An 18,766-nucleotide genomic window follows, 5' to 3' on the forward strand; every position below is an offset into this window, starting at 1 on the left:
AGAACAAAGTGGAGCAAACCACTGTTTCGGAAGATCTATTGTCTTCCAGACCACCAGCAAGGAAAAGGAGGCTTAGTCCATCATCTTCTTCTTCAAGCCCCGCTTCTGATGATCGTGATGCCACTTGGCAGCCACCAGCTCAGTCTGATAGTGATGCACGCCACAAGACAATGCTTCTGAAAAGGAAGGTCCCAGAAAAACTTAGAGTTATGGAGGTAGATGTAGAAGAGGGGGGTGATGTTGATGAAGACGAGCCAGTCATCATGCACATCACTCCCGCCCCAAAGGGATTGGAGACCTACATTCTCACCCTATCCAGAAAGCCTGCTACTGAGCGGGATGTAGCACGGATATCACCAACACAGGTTACACCACCACTACCTCCAGCTGCCATATTTTCCAAGGCCCAGCAGGGACCTACATCCAGCTCAACCATCTCAGTAGGTAGTGGTAGTAAAAGTCACAGTGTAGCTGCACAGAGTCACATTCCAAGCGCACTCTCCAGTTCATCTGGTATTGAAAGTGGCACATCCAGCAGTGCCAGAAAGTTCTCCTCCTCAGTTTGGGACTTCTTTTCTGTTAGCACCAAGGAGTAGAACGTTGCTATATGCTCAATTTGTCGACAAGGTGTTCGTCGGGGTAAGCTTGGTACAAACTATGGTACCGATGCCAAGCATGTCTTCTCAGAATACACCACACTATCATGTGGGAGAATCACCTACTTCAGTTAAAAGAAAGTAAAAAAACTCAACCCATTGAAGTTGGTCAGGAAGAATCAGGGGGCGATATTATTGCGGTGGAAGGTAAAGCAGAGGGAGGCATTTCTAACCCTGTCCCCAGTAGTGTAGTGGTACCGCCCACATCCTCCTCAGTAACATCTGAGTGGCACCGCAGTAAGAGCCATACTCAGAGTCAGGCTGAGGCACCAAGGCGACCGAGTACCGCAATGAGACAAACTGCATCATTGAGCCTAAGTGGGTTAATGAAAACAACAGCACCACAAAGGAAAGTAATCCAGCCTACCATTGAGAGCATCCTTAGGTTGAAGGGGCAGTTCCAACACAACCACCCAACGGCACGGTTGTACAATGCGAAGCTGGCTAAAATGTTAGCGCTGGACCTTCTCCCTTTTTCATTTGTGGAAGGGGTGGGTTTCCTTGAATTTGTGTCAGCCATCTGCCCTAAATGGAAGGTTCCCAGCCGGTCCTATTTCGCAAGAATTGCTGTTCCGGCACTACATCATGATGTGCTGGAATTGGTTGGACAAGCTTTGCAGCAGAGTGCTGTTCACAATATCCACCTGACAACAGACATGTGGACCAGTTGCTAAGCCACAGATTACATGTGCATCACTGCACACTGGGTCTCTTTTGTGGGGGTTAGAGATAAGCTATCTGAATGAGGTGCTGTTGACACAGCTGCGATTTTTAAAGGTACTCGGAAACATGCAACTGTAGCCATGTTCGCCATGGAGAAATCTCATACTGCTGTAAACATTTTGCAAGAGTTTCGCAGCAAGGTTTTTGAATGGCCTTGCCCAAGAGGGCTTAGTATTGGTTTTGTTGCCACAGACAATGGCAGTAATGTACTTAAAGCCATGGATCTTGGTTCCTATTTCAGGGTTCCGTGTTTGGCGCACTGCAAAGATCAACCCACAAGAAGTACTGCAGCAGGGCATGCAGCATCAAGTGAAACTTCGGAGGCTGAGGGCAGTGCGTTTGCATCACAACACTCACCATCACTATCGACAACAGCAACAATAACTGGATCATTAGGCCCAGTAGAATCATTAGACGATTGGTATGAACTGTTAGGCATTAAGAAGCATAGTGCTGATGCACAGAGAAAAGAGCCCAAAAGCTTAGCAGCAGCACCCCTGAACATTGAGCGGATGGTCCAGGCCTATCTGGACGACCCAACAGAGGTGTACATTGATCAAAACCCATTGCAGTATTGGTATAGGAAAAGGTCTGAATGGCCACTGCTCAGCAGGCTGGCGATAAGCTATTTGGCTTGCCCTGTCGCAAGTGTCTCTTCCGAATGTGTTTTCAGTGCTGCCGGTTCCATTGTAACAGTGAGAAGGACCAGTCTCTCGCCCAAAAACGTGGAGAGGTTAACAATGATCAAAATGAATCAGTACTTCATACCACCGAAATACACAATACATGAAGCAAGGGAGGAAGATGAGGACAGCGGCTCAGGTGACGGAAGTAGTGTGTCACATGATTACCTACTACTGGCTGAACCCCCAGAGTTTGAGGATGAGCTATACTTCCCTGACAATTAGGCTTGCACTTACTGTCTTCCTCCCTTTTTTTTCCCTTTATTTGTGTGTCTGTCGTTCCGGTTACAAACTTGTGAATCACAACAAATCCATTACCACCGTCTTCTACTCTTCTTATTTAATATACAAGTTTCAGGTGTCTGCAATTTGACAGTACAGTCCTCCGAATCCAGCTCCTCCGCTCCATCATACTGAATCTCCCGCCTAAATCCATTGCCCTCATGAATGATGATTGGATGATGGAAAATAGAGGAAAAAATAAAAACTTTCCTAATCCCGCCAAAAGAAGTGGAGCATGAATCAGATGACTACTATAGCTATCCTCCTTTCAGAGCTGAGACAGACTGCCCATTAACTGAAAATGAGCTGGAACAGGTAATGATTGATGCCATGCATTGGACGCAGAGTCGCAGTCTCGTAGACTGAGTGATGTTGTTGTTGTTTGTTGTGCATGAAGTTATGTCATTGTGCACTAATCATCTTTCTACAGTACACACTAAACGTAACTCAAGGTGAATTTTCCCCTTCTTGCAAACAAGAAATTTGTACTTCTCCTGCAGCTTGATACATTGCTTTTGATTGAATACAGGAAGGGGACTCAATCTGCGCACTGAGTATGATTGACAACAGCACCGTCCATGCTGAGGATGGCGAAAAAGGCAGCCCGTTAACTTAAGATGAGAAGGAACAGGTAATGAAAATTAATGGCATGCATTGGACACCTGACTCTGAGCGATTTGTGTTTGTGTTTTTGTTGTTTGTTTGTTGTGCACAAAGTGAAGTCAAAGTGTACTAGTAGTCTTACTGTACACACTAAAGAGTGACTCAAGTCATAATATTTCTACTCTTGTTGTGTAATAACAAAATTATACTTCTACTGCAGGCCGATCTTCACAGTCAGTCACTACAATTATTGGAGATGATTGATGGAATAATAACAAGTCAGGAAGATGTTTCATGAGTGGCATAAAAGCCTAAAGGTAAACACGTCAATAACAACCACAGCAGACCCAAATGTCTGTGTAGAAGTGGAGTCGAGTGTTGGGGTGGGATGACTGCGGTGCATTGATTTACTAACTTATATAGTAAAATGCTATGTTTGGAATGGATATGTGCTTTGCCTTTGTCCAACTCTTTAAAAAAAAAGTACTCAAAATGGAGGATGTGCTAAGCAAGGCCTGTCACTGTGGGCCTGCTCTGTCCTGTTGTTGTTGAAGGTCAATGCTGGAAACAGACTAGAGTAGAGATGATGCATACATGCCGCCTCGGAAAGTGTTCTTGTTGCACTACACCATAACTTGTGCATTTGTTTCAACTTTGTTTCTCAATATCCCCTTTGTTTTTCCATCTACAATTACAGGCCGGGCCTTGCCCTATACTTGGGAAAACATGACAATGCACACTTACCTTAACAATAAATCTACATTTTTTCCAGCCGTGCAGTGGTGAGTGGAAAGACCCAAGATTGATGGACGAGAGGACGAAGAGGAATGCCGAGATGCAAATCCAGTCCACATTTTTGACCAGGATAACACAGTAACAGTATCAACTTTCATCTTCTTTTAAATAATTTGATTCATTTTTTTGTCTACAATCTTTACAACAGTGTGTTCTTGTTGTTGTTTTTATTATCATTAGGTTTGCTCTCTGCTGATGATTCATCCCTACCAATATTTAAAAATTCTATTTGCTATCTGTAAAAGTATTAAGCCCGGAACAACAGAACAAGAAGTGTTAGTAATCCGGGTCTCAATCATCATCATGCATGCATTTCCTTTTTCTCCCTTAACATATTGATATGGATATGGTAGTCTTCAAAGATTGTCGTTTGTTTGTCCATGCGTACTGTTTTTCACTGTCAAACCTTTCCCCAAACCTCCTTCCCATTCATTCAACAAACCCTAACCCTCTTCCCCCAGGCTGTGTGACTTATTGTCGAGGTGTGACTAAATTAAATGTACACCAATAATTAATCACACGCTTGCTGGGGCGGATGTGGCGAAAGCAACAGTACTTCAATTGCAAGGCAGAGCGATGATCTTCTTCTGCTTGCCCACCCATGAGCAGTATATTTGAGATGTGATTTTTATTAAAGAAAGGAACATATACCTCAGCATTAATTTCCGGCATTGATTGGATTTGCTGTCATTCCTCATACACAGCACTAACTGTTACGCTGTAGGCCTAGTCAAGTGACTCGACACAACTATAGTTTGTAACTCTGTCTAGAAGGCTATCCCCACCACCATTATGTTTTGTTGTAAAATACTTTAGCATATTATTGTTGCTCGGCAAGTTCTGTACTGTACTTCATTCTCCTACTCCTCGAACAGTCTCTCAAAGGCGATTGACTGTCTCATTTTCTTTTTTTGCAAATGCTGCTGCCCTGACAGTGTCTACTACTACTACTATACTACCACCACCACCCCAATCATGGCATGTTAGAAAAAGGAAACCATCTTCACCATGCAGCCATCGCTGTGCCTAAGTTAAACATCAAACATGTTTTCAATGAATTCACACACCCCTTTGAGTCCAGATAAAGAATGCATAGACTAGAAGAGAGACTGAAAGTACTAGTAGGACAACTGAATCAGTGAGGGGTGTCGCATCTATCTGTTTGTGTCTTACACAGTCAGCCAATTATTTAAATCAAACACTGGCTATGGGCGGACCTGCACGAGCAAGGAAACAGTGTGATGTTAAACAGTAACCCCACCTACAAAACATTAACAACATTGCATGTAACGTAGAAATATAGATTTAATGTACCCTTACAAAAATGAACTATGTAAAAAAAACACAAAAGCTGACCCACCCCCCTCCCTAACCCCAACCAATGTCCGTAAGAAGAAAGTCCAAAATAGTCCAAAACCCCAACGTCCAATTCCCACCCACCCAAACAAGAATTAAAAAAGGGGCAGAAGACAGGGACTAAGGTGTGGGGCGGGATTGCAGGACGACACGCCTCTGCTCCTCTAGACGGGCGTCGCGGCGCCTGAGAGCGCGGCAGTTGCAGCCACAGTGGGGATGGCACCAGAAATTGTATTGCGGGCGCGGTGGTGGGCAGCCGCCAGATGGTGGCGCCGTACCGCTGGAGGGTGGTGGCTAGGGCCCGGGGCACTGGAGGAGGCTTGAAGTGCTGCAGTCTCCTCCTCCTCCTCTGCCAAGACCACCAGCCGCCGATATTCCTTCTGGATTGCCTCCAGCTTGCGGCACCGTGCCTTGGCGGCCAACTCCTTCCGATTAACTTTGGAAGGAGTAGCTGTGTATCAAAAAGAAAAAAACAAGACAATTGTAAAATATACTCTTAGAAAAACAGTAAGACAAGTTAATTATACACATAGTGGCATGGTAGCACTATAAAGCACAGTACATAACATTTGTTAAATCTCACCCGTCCGTCTTCCTTCCACCCGTCTTTCACTTTTTAGTTGAACACCAGGTGATATGATCTGACTTTTAGTCTTCTCCATAAAACTTTCAAAGCGGAGTTGAAATCAGATAGATGAGGCCATTGGTTACTCAATACTCCCGCCCCTATGCCAATTAAAGGGTGTCTTCACTCTTCAAATGTTCACAACAACTCTTACTTACTTAGGACATCGGATGGCGGGCAGACTTTGGCCGCCGCCATCCTCACGCTAAAAAGGGACCGCCTGCCATAAGGGCGGGGGTCCAGTGGGGACAATTAGGATGCGCCCGCCACAGTGGCGGGCGCATCCCGTTTTTTTAACATTTTGTTGGGCTGTGCAGAAAGCACCGCCCACCGCAATGCTAAAAATACATGTTGTGCTTTTCCAAGCACAACGTGACAGGCCCCGCGCGGAGCCTGCCACGTTGTGCTTTGAAAGGCAAGGGGGTACCATAGCAAAGGTTCCCTCCATGGGGGCCCGCAACGGGCACCCCAAGCATACTCCGCATGCCTTTCCGTGGCGGCAATGCAGTCAGTGTAATGTCAACAATAGTTAAGGATTATGAATCTAACTTACCACCGCCCGCCACTTGTGCTGGCACTCCCCCTACTGCTCCATTGTCGGTATTGGCAACTGCCGAATCCTCTCCCTCCGCGTTGCTGGCCCCTGCAATGGTGGTCGTGGTCGGTAGTGCGCCTAGAAAACATTACCCATTTTTTAGGCGTCGTATACACCTCCCCCTATTGGTCAGTAGCAAGATTGAAAAATGAGTTAATAGTTTATAACATACATCACTAGTACAAATCAGGTAGTAGTAGACTAGACACTAGTAGTTATATATGGTCCCCCCTAGGGTCATTCTAGCCTTTGCTTAGTTAGCCCGAGCCATGCAACCATTTTACCTTTGTGTCTTTTATTTTTGCACATGTGACGTTACCTTGCAGCTTGTTGTATAAGACACCTTTGAGCCCACATGACCTCACACTGCTACTGTCTACGCGCAGCATGCAAGCGGCCAACCAAAACATTAACAAGCCACTTTTTTATGAAGTACTGGTGTACTGGTAGTCCATATTGTTTATCTATGATTGCTACACTTTTTGGCACAGCTGAGAAATGCTTGCAATATACTAACGCGCACCATTTTCGTATTACAGACGGACGATTCCCTTCTACGAACCAGAGCTTTGCAGAGCTTATGATGCAACAACTACCAGTACTAGGTTCTTCCAAGGTGAGGGGTCCCTTCACTCAGGGATCTTCATTAATACATTTATACAAACTAAATTCCATGGGGATGGTGGTGCTTCCACCACTGTTTAGTTATCATGATTTAATTCCCATCTGTAAGTAAGTGTAACAATGTTTATTTTTTTAATGTTATTGATTTTCCTGTTGGTGCTGCATTATAATAGAACAACGTACAGAGCTTTTCAATTCAAAATAAACATTTTGAACTTACATAGACTTGGTAGTATTTGGTGTGGACTTACATGAGTGAGCAAATTAAAGGAAGGGTGTGCATGTGCATTGCTTCCACGACTAAGAGGTTGGGTGTGTTATGTTCTGGTTGGGTTGTCTACTTGTTGGGTATCTTGGGGGGAGGGTTCGGAGAGCTAATAGTTCTGACAAGACACGACTATAACTAGTCGGGCAGGGGATTGTGGTGGGTTCTGAATTTCTGATTGAGGTGTGTGAGGAAGGTCCAACCTACCATCACCAACATCCTATTTTCTTGTGCAAAGGTCTGTATGTGCAAATTCCTACAACAGTAGTAGTATGTCCTATCATATCAAAATAGTAATAAATCTGGTTGGGCATTTGTTGGTGTGAATTGTCAAAGACTCAAGATTAACAAAGACTCAAGATCAATAAGACAAGAAGTAGTACAAGAGGACGACCCAAAGGACTGGACTCAATGGCTAGAGCTACTGGTGAATCTGAGTTTTATTTACAACCTTTCAAATAAAGAGTGGCTAACTGGGCAAGCTTAGCTACTACAGTACAGACAGACTGATAGTAGTAGTAGTACAGAGAGTCATCATAGCAGAGGCAGGGATAACAAGATTTTTGAAACAGTACAGATCGAAGGATAATTGTTGGTAAAAAATAGCATCGGGAAATTGAAACAATAGTTCAGGAAAAATATGGTGCAGTAAAAGTTATGAAATAAGAATTATTATTAAAAACAAGAAGACTTACCAGGGCCAGCAGAGGAGCTCTCGTTGGTGTCCTCCTGGTGGTGTTGTTCTCCCGCCGACACTGTCCCACTCCCTGTCTGCCTGCCCCTGGGTGCTGAACAGGAAAGATATAAGAAAGAGACAAACATTGATGGATGGTGTCAAACAAATAAAATGTTTTTAAAGAACGGTCAAAAAACACTTATGTAAACAACAATTGCAATAACTAAATTGACCGATCTCATCTGGTCAACAAGTAGTATCGGGGGATTCGCGGATCGACTACTTACTATTTATCAACAGTAATCCAGTCTTCCATTATGATTCCAAAATACTAACTAAGCCTAAGTACGACGTACCACCCGACCTAGCCCACCTATTCCAGGCGTGCCAATTGTACATTAAGTATGCATTTCCACTTCTTTTAGTCCTCGAACAATGCATATGGTCAAATGGAGGACACATGACTACATTTTTTGTACACACCTAATTTTGGGTTGATTGATTGATGCTGCTAGTGCTAAGCCTATTACCACCACTCATTGAACAAACTAGAAAAGGTTCTAATAAAGACTGGCGTATTAGCAGCACATGACGTAACTGAGGGGGCATCACGCATACCACTAAAAGATTACAAACTCATACAAAGTAACTAAACCTAAGTATCAATCCGCCCCTATCTCTTAGTGACAGGACAAAGTAAGGACTAGAGTCACTATAGCATTAAGTAACTTAATTTCTCTAAAATAAACTCTTACATAATCACGCTAAGCAAGTGATGCAGCGCCAAACGTCAAATTCCCCCTTCGGCACAGACCAACCACCTCGGCATCCAATTCACTCAAATACATTCATTGGTGGGGCCCATAACACTAATATACTTACACTCCGTTGATCAGTTTTCTGAGGGAAGATACGCTTCTAAACGCTGACATGAGAGTAATACCTTTACCTTACCCTTAAACACATTGTCCTCAGACTCCTAAGATATCCCTCTCATAAGGAGATGGATCATTTAGTTGTTATATTTGGTTTTAATGAATAATGCTCATCTATCTATACATTACTTCCTTACCACATTTATTTTATTCAAATAACCGACACAACACATTTATCAATTAATCAAATATTCTTTATCTAAATTATATTGCAAGAAAAGTTAGAAATCGTCATCAGCATTTCAGAGCATCATATTTACCTATTCTGGCTAAAGTCAATCAGTCAAACAAGAATTTATTCAGCAAAGTTAGGCCGCATTTCAGTCTTTCAAAGATTCAGGATAACAGCTGTCCAGCAGTGTCACTGTCCTCTTCGTCAGCATAACGTCAGGAAATCGAGTTTGTCAAAGAAGAGCAAGCGGATCAGCGGATCGTCTCGTAGCCTTTTCTATCCTAATTTCCTACCTACTTTTATAATGGAAATAATATCAAAAAGTAGCAAGATCGGGGTTTAGAGAGTCTGGATTGGTCGACTTGGGGTCGCGAGGTGAAGTTCTCACATAGTCCACAATATGAAGTCATCGCACTTGCTGATTCCGTTTTTTAAATCAAGCATTGTCTTTTTGTCTTGGATAGGTTCCCGAAACGTCCTTTGAGGGTACATGTTCTCCCGGGGTCAGGTCCAGGCCACTGTTGCTGGCGGTGACGCCTGCGCACTTCACCCAGAACCTCGTGTTGTCAGGGCAGTTACGTTTAATGTCTTGTTCAGCCATCTTGTATAGGCCGAAATGGTCAACTTAAGCAAAAGAAACACAAAAACGTAATTAAAACATAGAAATGGCTAATAAAATGTTATCCCCTTGCTAATACCCATATGTGTGTGTATTTATCTAGCAGAAGCAACACTCAGAGCGGTTTATACTCACTGAATAAAGCACAAATCACAAATGCATCACCAAAGCAACGCAATATTCTAATTTTCTACTAATAATATGCGTACTCAAGTTATTTTACAATTAATATAGCCACGCAAGATGCAATTCCCACGTGTAATTATTTTGTTAATATAGTTGGTGAGTTATCACTTCAAACAAATTAATAATATTACAGTTAATTGATTATTCGGATTAATATAAACATGCAGAATGGGGGCTTGTATACAAAATGTTGTACTACCCGCTCCAGCAATCCCCCCTTTGGTGATTATATCACCACACTAATTAAAAAATTTGTATCCCTTTTACGGAAATTTCGAATTGATTTCTTGTTTCATTCATATTTCAGTTTCCCCTGTTTCTTCTCTTTTTGCTGTTTTATACATGTTATTCTTTAATTCTTCAAGTTCTATTTCTTCAAATTCTCTTTCTTGTTTCTTATCCCTTCTCCTTAAGTTTTCTCTTTTTATTCTTTTCTGGTTTTTATTCTTTCTACAACAAATACAACCTAGTCTAATTATTAATACTAAGGAAATCACACAAGTTAATGGAAATAATATCTTACCTATAAATGTACTACCTAGTTTTACTATAAAGTCTTTAATAGCTGATATGTTCCTACCAATCTTCTCCCAAACACCTTCAACCTCCAGTGGTACAATTTCGTTATGCAATTCTGTAATATTCTTAATATAATTTTTCAAATCTCTACTTTCATCAGGAATGTAAGTATAACAATGTTGAACTTTCAGCATTCCACAGACTCCACCCTCTTTTGCCAATAAAATATCAAGGGCAAGTCGATTTTGCATTAACATAGCACGCATGGCAACCATTTCAGTATTTACCAATAAGAATCCTCCAGCGGTGCTTGTTGACAAGCGATCCACTACTGTTGAAAGTTTTCTAATTTTATTTGCATTCAGAGACATTCCCACTGTGGGTATCAGTGCTCCAAAAATGTCACCCACAATTTCAGTCCAAGATTCTCTCTTACTACGTGCTAAATAACTACCTAAACTATGTACACCATCTTCTCCTCTATCCATGTGAAAAATCTTTGGAAAAACCAGGCCAACATAACGTGCCATGCCAATGGTCTGGCAAACGATAATATGCCCTGTTCCCACAAATGAAATACAGTCCTGGAAAGAGAGGATCTCTTCCACCTTTAAATCCCCATTCTCCCATGATTCTGTATGTATCATGGCACTCACTATTCCCTAGAAAATAATTGTCATACGCCGTCTGATTCCTTCTTATACACAATTTCCCTTTCTGAGGCCAATCTAAAGCCATAGTTGGACTCGTTTCCCCTCTTAAATGTTTCTCCGTTTCTACATCCCAAACCGTTTTCTCCACTTGCCCTTCTGAAACCTTTCTTTGCATTTTCAATCTCCTTTCTTCAACCATATCCAAAAATGTCTTCTCTTCTTTCTTTAAACTGCAAGTCAAGTTATTTCTAAATATATATTCTAAGGATAGTTCATTTGTCTCTAAGAAAAATTCACCTAATACCTTTGCAGGTTTTACCTTGTTTAGTTTGTTAATTGCTGGTACTTGTGAACATATAGTATCTACATCTGAAAAATAATACTGTAATTTACCTGTTTGATAAAATAAACTAGCTATTACACTACATGTTATTCCATATGTTACAGGAAGGTGATGATAGGTCACTCCTTCAGATACAGATGCAGGTAATTGCATACATACGTAGCAATCCCTTACGTCCATGGTTTTTACATATTCATACGACAACTTTGAAAACACATTGTTAGAAAAATCTGTTATTGCCCTGTCTTTATGTAAATAGTTTTTATCTATTCTAGTTGGAACTACCTTTTGAACTTTCCCTATATTAGTTATGTTATCACTATGTCCTTCTAACGTATCAACAGTAACTTTAAATGAAATTAGTAGAGAAAGGATACTCCAAAGAAGCATTAATAATCCTGAACAACAACAACACATTTTGCACCATCTTCTAAGGAAGGTACATCTACTTTTTTTACAAACAACTTTTTATTAATTTTTAGAAGGGTCGCACTTGGCGCAGTACACAGCTGTGTTGCCTACAACCATATAGGCCGGCAGCCATTAGACACAAACACCATAGGGCGAGGGCTCAGGAAATCAGAGGGGCATGCCATATCCCAAGTGCAGAGGTACATGCAATCTCAACCATGGACACTCTCCCCGGCAGTTCTATGTCTACCAATATCTTTACAGCAGAAGAACAAGCATTAGCACTTGTCGGTGCGTCAGGAAGCAGCGGCAGATGAAAAGGCCCCAGCCGCGCCCCGTGCAGGCCCCCTTTCTAGTACGATGCAGAGTTCTGGGAGGGCAGCGGGATGTCCCGACCGTGGCATACTGCCACCATAACTACGCCTAGTGCCATGTCGTCCTAGTCTCAGCTGCGCACAACCGGGCCAGGCAGCATGTCCCCCCAGGTGGCCCCCACTCCCGAGGACCACCCCCGGAGAGACACCCCACCCCTCACTCATGCCTCCCCAATCACCCAGCAAGAACATCCAAACTAAAGACTAGCTCCATCCTCGCTAGGCTGATCATGGCAAAGGAAGGACGCGCAGCAAGGCGCCCCAGACATACCTCTATATCACCGCATGCGAACCCTTCAGAACAGTCCCTAAATTGGAGACCAACTGGAAAGATAATAACAATAATGATAAAAAGGGAATTAAATAACGTAAAAGAGAAAAGGAAAAGAAAAGGAGGAGGAGGATGGGAAAGGGAACGGAAAGAGAGGGGCGGGAGTAGAGCGAGGGGGGTCGACGGGGGGGAAGGAGTGTCATCAACACTATCCTCAGCCCATGGAGGCTGGGAAGGCCCAGTATTTCAAAGGCAGGGGTCTCCCCCCCGCTCAGGGGGTGGCAGGGGCTAACCCAAATCCCCTATCATTCAGCGACCCCCAGAATCCCCCTGGATCCGCAGGTCACAGCGCATCGTCGAAGAGCCGCAGGGCTCGAAGTCGTGGTGGTTGCAATCGAGCATGTTCCAAGCGCCCTAGGTGGTCCACCAAAGGCCTCCAGAGTTTCTCAAAGTGAGTGTCGTGGAACTGAAGACGTGCCGTGAGCAGCTCCATCGCCACCACATGCCACAGGCGAGTGAACCATACGTTTATGGAGGGCGTCTCCGCCTTTTTCCAATAGAGGGCCACCGTCTGTTTGGCAGCACTTAGCATGTGGAGGCTCAGGTGCCGATCACGACCCGTCATGGCTCGCGTGTTCGCTGGTCTGAGGCCCAGTACCACCACCAACGGGTCCGCAGGCAGGGGGTATCCCAGAACCCGTTTGATATGGCTTAAAACTTCCTTCCAAAAGTTAGCTAGGAAGGGGCATGTCCACCAAATATGGATAAAGTCACCCAGTGCCTGCGTGCAGCGCCAACATAGGGGGGATGTCGTGGGGAACATTTTCTGAAGCCGGGCAGGGGTGTAGTACCATTGAGTCATCACCTTGTAGGCCGACTCCTGCTGGGGAATGCTGCGTAAGATTTTCGGAATATCCCTCCAGAGCCTGGCCCACTGAGGGGGAGTAACACCTGAGCCGGGAACAGTCTGCCAACGCAGTTGGTAAGGGTGGGGGTCCGGACGCTGCGACCGCTGTAACACCCCATAGATGCGGGAAATCAGTCCCTTATACGCCCCAAACGTACGAGTGAGCTGTTCGAACGGGGTGAAGGGTCGCGTGGCTGCCCGAGTCAAGGAGAAGCCCTGAATCCAGTGCCGAAGCTGGATATACTGGAACTTGTCGCTGTCCTTCAGCCCGAATTCTAGCTGGCATTGGGCAAAGGATTTTAGACCACCGCCCGCAAAGAGATTCCCAATGGTTTGACATCCAGTTTCCGTCCAATTCGCAAAGTAGGGCGGACGACACGCCGGGGGGAACTGCGGGTTCCGTGCAATCAGGGTGTGGGGGGACGGGAAGGTGGTAAGCCCCCGGCGAACTGACACCCTATCCCAGATCTCCAGGACCGTCTTAGTGGGTATGGCCATATAAGCGCTACGATGGCACGCCTCCCGGGGTAGCCAGGCATGGTCCCACAATGGACGGCAAGTGACAGCCCGATCCATGTGGAACCACACCTTTTCGCTCTCCCATGCCCCCCATTCCAGGACATATCGGAGATGCGACGCCCAGTAATACTCGAGGAGGTTCGGGCAGGCAAGGCCACCCCTATCACGGGGAAGCATCAAGAGCTTATTAGAGAGGCGCGGCTTCTTTCCGCCCCAGATAAAGGCCACCAATTCGCGTTGCAGTCCCTGTATCTGATGTTCCGGAATCGGTGTTGGCAGCGTCTGGAAGAGGTAGAGGATCTTCGGCAAAATCGACATCTTTACCGTATTAAGTCGCCCGAGCCAGGAAAGCGGTAGGGCCTTCCACCCGCGCAGGTCCTGCTGGACCGAAAGCTTATATTCCTGCCAATTAGCCTGCGTCCAAGTCGCCAAATCTGGGGTCAAATTGAGGCCCAGATAGCGCACGGACTCAGTCGCCCATTGATACGGGACAGTCGCTTGGAGCGAACAAAGCTCCTCGGCCGGGATCGAGATATTGAGGGCCCAAGATTTCGTATGGTTGATTTTAAGCCCGGAAGTGCGCTCAAAGTCTTGGAGTAGCCGATGTAATGCTGGCAACGAACGCGACGGGTCAGATAAAGTAAGGAGAAGGTCATCTGCGAAGATGGCGATCTTATGTTCCACCCCTCGAAGCGATATACCCCGGACTTCGGGAGCCCGTCGCACCAGGATTGCAAGAGGTTCTACGAACAGCGCAAACAGCAAGGGCGACAGGGGGCAGCCCTGCCGTGTGCCCCTGCAAATGGGGTAGGCCTGCGTGAGCTGGCCATTCACGCGCACTCGAGCCACCGGCGAAATATAGGGGGCCATGATGCGCGCCACCATCCTCGGACCCAGGCCTACCTTCTGCAAAACCGCCCGCAGGAACGACCAGTCCACTCGGTCGAACGCTTTTTCGGCGTCGAGCGAGATTAAGCAGGCAGGAATCCCCCAATGTTCAGCTTTCCCCACTATGTGCGCCACTCGACGCACATTGTCAGCCCCTTGGCGGTGCTGGATAAACCCCCACCTGGTCCGGTTCAATGAGGTTGGGCATGTGAGCACTAATCCTCTTGGCCAGAAGCTTAGTGTACAGTTTAAGATCCGTATTTAGCAGGGCAATGGGCCGATACGAGGAGCAAAGGGTATGGTCCTTCCCGGGCTTCGGTATAAGGGCTATTTCGGCCATCGCCATGTCCAGTGAGGGCCCCGTCCGCTCGTCAAATGAGTTAAAGAGCCTGAGAAGATACGGCTGTAATTGCGGCCAAAAGGCGCGATAGAAGGACACCGGCAGCCCATCCGGGCCCAGTGCCTTTCCCAGCGGAAGATCACTCAAACGCCAGCCATTTCCGCCGAGGTGATGGGAGCTTCCAGAAGCTCAGACTGACTCGCACTCAACGGATCCCAAACACAGGCGCCCATGGTAGACGAGATCAAATCCGCCCTCGGTGGGTCGGCGGTATACAAGGTCGCGTAGAAGTCCTGAAACTCCTGCAACTTGTCCAATTCTGTGACAGCCCACGACCCGTCCGCCCTCCGCAGCTTCGCCACATGGCCTTCGCTGCCCGCGTACGCAGGCGTCGTGCCAAGACCGTGCCCACCTTATCTCCCCCGGCGTAGTATCGCTGCTTAAGTGACAGCAGGGCCCGCTCCGCCTTGTTCGTCCGATGCGCCCGGAGCTGGCCGTGAAGGATCGCCAGGCGTCTTTTATGTGCCGCCAGCGACCGTTCTTGGTCCATTTTTTCCAGGGTCTGGACCTCCCGCGTAAGCTTGGTCTCATAGAGCAGCGCCTCCCGCGCCCCTTGCAGCAGCGATGGCAGTGAGAGTATCCCTTATGGTAGCCTTGAACGCATCCCACAGGAGGGGAAGGGGGGTCCCCGGGAGATCGTTCACCTCGAAATACGCCAGGACAGCCGCCTGTATTTCCTCCTTGTCCACCGGGTCCCGGAGGACGTGGTCCGGAAACCGCCACCTAAAGGAGCGTGGAGGACCAGTGCGGTGTTCGCGTAGACACAGTTCCACGTGGGCATGATCGGATATGGAGATGGTAGAGTGCGCCGCCGCAGCCACATCCCCTAGCAGGGTGTGGGAGACCAGCAACATGTCTATACGAGAGTAGGAGCGATGTGCATGTGAATAGTACGTGTAATCGCGCCGGCCCGGCGAGAGGTATTGCCAGACATCAACCAGGGTTAAAGCCCAAAGGGCATCTTTGACCGCCGCAGACATGGCCCCCACCCCGTGAAAAGCCCCTCCACAGCGATCGAGCTCTGCATCCCACACCAGGTTAAAATCACCGCCCACTACGAGGTCCGTGTTCACCGGCTCAAGGTGTTCCCTGATCAGCCTGCGCAGAAAAGCATCTTGACCCTGATTGGGAGCATAGAAGTTGCATAAGGTAAGCGCGCGATGACCCCTCTTGACCTCAACCTGCAAGAAACGGCCCTCGCCATCCCTAACCACCTTGGCAGCGCCCGGGGTTATCCCTGCCCTGCAGAGGATAGCTACCCCCGCCGTCTTGGTAGTAGCCGAGGCCCAGAACTGCCGAGGAAAGCGGGGGTGAGCCATGCGGGTGACATCTGCCCTAAGGAGGTGAGTCTCCTGGAGAAGAATTATGTCAGGGTTCTGGAGCAGTAGGTACCGCCATATTTGGCGGCGCTTATTGGGAGAGTTAAGCCCCTTCACGTTAAGGGAGAGAATTTTCCAGCAAGGATCCGACGTCATAGCTCCAAAGCCATAAGGGAAGCAGCACGGTCTCCTATCATCCAGGCGCTAGCCTGGCCCCCCCGCCTAAGGGGCACCCAGGGGAAGGGAGGAAGGGGGAAGGAAAAGGGCCAAAGGAAACAAAACAAACCATGGAAACACAGAGACGGCCAACATGGCCAACGTGTCCTATTCCAGTCCAGGGAGTAGCCAGGCACTACGGCACAAGCTGTCCCAGAGATGTCACTCTCCCATGGATAGGCGTGGGGGTTCGTCATCGCCAGACCGGGAAACCAAATCAGAAAGGCCCGCTCCGGGCCGCCGCCTCCTCAGGAAAGATGAAGTTCCAGCAACAGGCAAAAGCTCGCAGCCAGCCACGTCGCCAGGAGCAGGCAAGCAGAGTCTCCTGGTGGGCTATAGTCTGATCCGACAGAAGGTCTGCTCAACACCAAAGACCGATTCCAACTTGGGGTGGTCCCCCTATGGGGCCTCACTTGAGGGGAGATGCTTGTGAGCTTGACAGCGACGGGCCCCCTTCCAGGGACTTGATGTGCTGGATGATATCCAGCTTATCCCGGGACGCCCTGCTGCAATCCGGGGAAGAAGGGCGGCGAGATCGTCGCACGGTGGACCACTGTGGCTTCAGCGGAGATCTGTGGACAGCAGGTCGCCGCATGGGGCTAGCCGGCGGAGAGTCCGGAATTTGGAGCAGTTGGGCCGCCTCCCGATAGGAGCGCAACACCCGGCGCTTGGATTCCCATTGGAACATGATGGCGAAGGGATGCCCCCACTGGTAGCGAATATTAAGCTCCCTCAACTTGTCTGTGATGGGCCTAAAGTCCCTGCGGCGCCTGAGAGTCGTAGGAGCCAGGTCCTGAAACAGCTGAATGGACATGCCTTGTAGTGAATCGTGGGCTTATCTCTGGCAGCTTTGAGAATCGCCTCCTTCTCAACAAAGAAGTGGACCCGCCACAAATGTCATGATGTCCGTGCCCTCCGCCCTAGATGGGACACCCCTAGTGCGGATGTTGTTCCGGCGACCCCTATTTTCCAAGTCCTCCTGCTTGATCTGGAGCTCAACGTGTTGTTCCTCCAGGGTCGCCAACCGCTGCCACAGGCGTTCCTGATCCTCTGTGCGAGCATCCAGGGTCTTCTCCATGTCGTCCACTCTGCCGCCCAGTTCCCCCACATCTTTTCGAAGGTCTTTAACGCAGGCCTGCACCTCAGTACGAAGCGACCCAATCTCCATCTTGAGCTCCTGCATAAACAGCACCATGAAGGACTGGGTGACCGGTTCAGCGGATGCGCCCGCTCCCGACAGCATGGTGCCTGACTTGCCCCAAAGGTCCATAACTGAGGTGTCTTTAGAGTCCGCCGGGGGCCCCTTCGCTGCTTTCGTGCGGGTCATGTCAGGAACACTGCTGGGTCGTTCCCCCCGTGCGGGATCAGGCCCCTCCGGAGGGCAGGCTCACCTCCAGGTGGCTACAGCAGGTCGCGCTCAGCACCCCAAGGTCCACGCAGTCGCCACAGGCCGCAGGCCCGGCAGAGGAGCCCACCACACCTCAAGGCGGCCCCTGGGTCAGGTCCGGCCCCGTCGACATTCACGGAGGCTGCATGTACCCCCAGAGGAACACTCTCCGCAGCGGGCAACGTCGTCGTCCGGTGCTTCCCCCGGCTCTCCGAGGACTCACGCCCAGCGCTGATCGATCTCCAGGGGCCGGACTGGTGGGGCAAAAGCGCGCGAATGCGCTCCGGGGCCCAGAACCCTCAACAGTCTCCACAAGCGAGGGCCGCAGTAGGGCACAGAGGGACAGGCCCACTCTCCGCGGTTAAGGGCACCCGCAGGGATCCTCCGGGCCGGACCCCTCGCCAATCCAGGGCCCAAGAGCACAGCCCACAGGCCACCACCAACCAGTCTCAGGGCCCCTCACCACATCCGCCGGTACTCGCCTGAAGTCTCCCCCAGCGCCGTCCACTCCGTGGGGTGCTCCCAGCCCTCAAGATGGCAGCTAGCTTCTCCGCCCCCGGCACCAGGCTTGCAAAGTCCAGCCGAGTAGCGCTGCACGGGAGCCGCCGCCCGGGTCTCCCCTCGGCACTTCCACCGCCGCCACACAGTCACCACCGTCGTCGTCCCCTACCAGTGCGTAGCGCCTCAGGCAGCTGGCTCCGGCTCCCAGTCTCCTCCGCTCTCCAGGGCCTCCGTCAACGGGAAAATGGCGGCCGCCGCCCCAG

This window comes from Triturus cristatus, chromosome 2_2 (assembly GCF_964204655.1).
Source record: "Triturus cristatus chromosome 2_2, aTriCri1.1, whole genome shotgun sequence".
Taxonomy (NCBI): Eukaryota; Metazoa; Chordata; class Amphibia; order Caudata; family Salamandridae; genus Triturus; species Triturus cristatus.